We start from the raw sequence: 4,449 nt of genomic DNA, 5'->3' as shown, positions 1-4,449 counted from the left end.
CTCCACTACAAGTTACAAGTCACCAATTTAAATATGACTTGAGTAAAAGTATTAAAGTAACCCAATTTAAAAGTACTCAAGTATTTTTACTCGTACTGAATGTTGGCTCAAAGATGCGCTAGTCCTCAACACAAAGAGACATTGTAGGTCTGGGCAGTGAAAACTAAGAAAGTTTATTTATGAGGTTTTATTTCCTAATATAGAAAAGAAATCAAACACCTCAAAATTTTGACCTGGCAGAACAAACACAGATTAAACATAGTCATAGTCTTTTGACTAAAATGTAATTTAGTTTTAGTCATATTTTTGTCATCTGAATTGATTTAGCTTTAGTCTAATTTTATTCAACTAAATGCCATGAGATTTTGGTCTAGAAATCTACATTAAATTTAAATGTGCCATGCTGAAAAATATATAGCCTAACTTTGTGATATAAATATATGGCAACACTTTACAATAAGGTTCATTAGTTAACATTAGTTAGCTACATTAGTTAACATGAACTAATAATGAACTGCACTTATACAGCATTTATTCATCTTTGTTAATGTTAATTTCAACAATTACTAATACTTTATTTAAATCTTGTTAGCATTAGTTAATGCAGTCTGAACTAACATGAACAAACAATTAAAGCTTAAATTTTTATTAACTAACATTAACAAAGATGAATAAATAATGTAACAAATGTATTGCTCATGGTTTGTTCAAGTTGGTTAATACATTAACTACTGTTAACTAATGAACCTTATTGTAAAGTGTTACCAAATATTCTTTTATAGGCCTATCCTAAAAAAGATATAATTTTAATATTTAAAAAAAATTCCAGTAAACTAAAATTACACTAACAGAAATATGATAATGCATATTAAAAACCTGAAGTTGTTCATTTGAAAGATTAATTGTAAACACATGTAGTACGTAACACCACTCTCTCACATTAAGTGCACTACATTTCTTCCGTCATGCATCCCTCTTTACAGTAAATACATTACAGCATACTTGATTAAATGTGAGGACAGTGAAATTGTACACTTATTATCAATATTATAATGTACTTAAGTTACTTGGGCAATCAGTACAGGACCTCGCTGGTTTATTTTGGCTTATATAGTAAGTTATATCAAGTTATGTAACTCGGGTTAGCTGATAAAGTAGCATCAGAGTAAACAAACATTTGAGCTTGCCTTTGAGTTGCGGGATGACCCTCCTGCAATCGCGCATCACTTTTGTTTTGATTGTAGCATCACATGTTTAACAAAGGGTCCCTTGACTGAAGCAAATCTGATATGCATCCATATGTTTGCTCTTTATCTCTTCTTTCAGTCCAGACGCGAACTTTTCTCTACAGTTTATGACATACGCAGCACGCAGATGTCCCGCTACGATGGCTCAACGCAAGCCATAGACCTTTCTCACAACTTCCGTATTTATGACCGGAAATACGCAATCGTCGCGGAAATCTACTTCCTCCGCAGTCAAGGCAATGTAAAAAGCCGTATCTGTTCCATCAATTCCCTGTTGATGGTGAAGTTATACAGAAGTGGATTCAGGCTATCCGGCGAGACTTATAATGTGTCGTTTTAGTTAACAGTTCAGTAACAGTTAGACTCGCTCTCTACTTACCTAGAAATTTATGGACAAATTCTTCATGGAAAAAGTTTTCCTCCATTAGTCGTGTCACATCAGCAAATGTAATATTTGGCAAATCCGTTAACTAAGTTTTGTAGACTCTTTGATCCATTTTAAACTTGCCCGGGTTTATGTTTTTCTAGTGTGTTGACGCTTGACAGGAACTCCGCTTACACGACGATTACGTATTTCCGGTTACTGTGAGAAAGGTCTATTCAGCGTTTGACATCAAAGTACCGCGAGACCAGACTTCTCCATATGCATTTGATTCGCTCTCGCAGTACTGTGATTTCATACGATTGCTCTGCGCAGCGCCAAATGAAGTCACTCAGTTGTGTGTGTGCGTGTAACCTCGCGACCACAGATTCTATCCATTATCACTCTCTGACACTTTCGTCTCGTTTTTATTTGACGAATAAACAATGTAGCGAGTAACGTTAAGTGTTATTTCAAATGTAGTGGAGTAAAGAGTACAAATACCCAATCAAAAATGTAATTGAGTAGAGAGTAAAAGTTGCCTATATTTTTGATACTCAGTACAAGTACAAAGTAGCCCAAAAAATACTTAAGTACAGTAACAAAGTACATTTACTCGAGTACTTTACACCTCTGCCTTTCCAATTATATTGTTTGTCATGATTCAATAAACATTTACATCCAAATTATTGAAAACATCGTCAGATGTAAATTTTTCACCTGTTGGAGGTTACATCTGATGATGTTTTTTTAAGTGAAGGTTTGATGTTATTTTATGAAGCTTCACTCACCATTGTAGCAGATGAAACTTATCTTGTTATTTGTACAGTCCTGATGATGCCATGATCCATCTTTCATATAAGCACACTGACCTGGACCATTTGAGTCTCCATTAGACCAGTTTGTATATTTCACAGGATCACCCAGAGACCACTTCCATTTAGAATCAATTGATCTATGCAGTCCAATCCAGACACCAATTAGATTGATTTTCACCCTCTTCTTCAGTTGATTCAGGTCGTTGATGTTGCTGACTGTGGCCAGATCTGTGTAGTTTTCTCTGCAGTATCTCTGAGCTTCAGTCCAGTTCATCTTCATGTTTATGTGGTGATAGCGGCGCTGAATGCATTCAGATAATGAACAGAGAGCTATGAAAGAAAGAGTTTGAGTCAAATCTCATGAGATTATAAAACAAACATAAAACCACAAACACAAACTCACCGATGAGAAGAACGCTGAAATATAAAGTTTGAGTCATTTCTGAAAAACAAACACATTGAAAACATCAGATGTTGATTTCTTCTGTTTGTTCATAAGTCTGATCATCACAATAAATTAATTCATTTAAATGTCTAAACTATTTTAATATGTAGGAAATAAAGATGAGAATCTGATATTAAAGTCACTGAAGCTAAAAGTTAACATCTCTTCAGTAACTCTTCATCAATTCTTTATAAAGTTTCATTAATAGTCATTAAACATTAATACACAATCCTTATAAAACACTCTGATATCATAAATATTATTTTAAAGTAAATAAAGTTCTTACTTTTGAGTTTGTGTGTTTCTCTCCTGAATCTTCTGTTTCTCTGTCTGTGTTGTTTAGATGTTATTATTATTATATCTCATCTTCAACACCTCCCATCATTTGTTTATTTAATTATAAAGACTCATTTTCATATTTCATTTCCTGTTTATTTGTGTATTCATCCAGTTAACTTCCTGCTGTGTTTTAACAAAAGTACAAACAGAAATCTAAAATAAGGTGCGAGTGCTTTTATTTGCATATTGACAGTCAGTGTCACAACAACACGGTAAATAAAATATATTAAAATATACGTCTAAGGTTGGTGTGATGTATTTATTTAGTAAATATATTTAAAATAATAAGCCTATACTGATGTATTTTAGTCTTGTCTATAAAAGCAGAGATTTTCTCACTAAAGTCACTTCACTGGAGTTGTTTTCTTAATAAAGCTGCTTTAGACACTGATGTTAAACTTTGCTATACAAATAAATTAAAAGATTTTCTCTTCAGGGTTTTCTCTTCATTTAACATTCCCCCCATCTGTACCCTATAACCTTTAGGTGTAGTTTGACATTTAAGTTGGGGAGGCAGGACTGTAAACTATTGCTGTGAAAAAAAAGCCAAATTCTACAGTAAAATGCTTTTATTCCAACAAAACTGTAATATACCATAAAGATTTGCATTCTGACATTTGTCTATAAGATAAGAATCAACTTTATGCAAAGTTATTATTCATCAAAAGGACAAATTACCATACATACTGGAAGGAAACTCAATAAGATCAAACCTGTCTGTCAGGTCCTGTCATGGAAAAATGAAAACAAGTGGAACAGAACCACAACTGGGAAAAAAACAAAACACTGAATAACACTGCACAAAAGACATGACTTTATTCTCCTTAGCATATTACAGACTCGTGGATATAATCTATCCCTTTATCCTTCTTTTTTTTATGTTTCTATGCTTTGGCAATTAAAGATCCTTCTTTACCATGCCAATAAAGCCATTTTAAATCTACAGTATGGTGCAGACGCACTTCTGGCGACCTGAGTTTGAATCCCAACTCGAGGACCTTTGCCGATACCGTACCCCTCTCTCCACCCTGTACTTTTCCTGTTGTCTCCTACTGTCTATCAAATACAATGCCCCCCCCCCAAAAAAATATATTTATGCAAATTGATGCACACATAGTTTTGGACCAACAAAACTGGGTACAACCTTACAATTTGTACTTGCCACCACATTGAGATATCCATATCTCTGGCTTTAAATCTTAAAAATAATGATAACCAAAAGACAAGAAGTATGATAAG

The 4,449-nt window shown here is 33.6% G+C and overlaps 1 pseudogene; it reads right to left on the bottom strand.

Annotated features, from left to right (window-relative positions):
- Positions 1-3,227, bottom strand: part of LOC135779265 (C-type mannose receptor 2-like) — a 10,670-nt pseudogene extending 7,443 nt beyond the window's left edge.
- Positions 3,228-4,449: the final 1,222 nt, after the last annotated feature.

Source organism: Paramisgurnus dabryanus, chromosome 1, assembly GCF_030506205.2.
Source record: "Paramisgurnus dabryanus chromosome 1, PD_genome_1.1, whole genome shotgun sequence".
Taxonomy (NCBI): domain Eukaryota; kingdom Metazoa; phylum Chordata; class Actinopteri; order Cypriniformes; family Cobitidae; genus Paramisgurnus; species Paramisgurnus dabryanus.
Note: the sequence above shows the minus strand (reverse complement) of the source record. Positions and strands in the feature narration are given on the sequence as shown.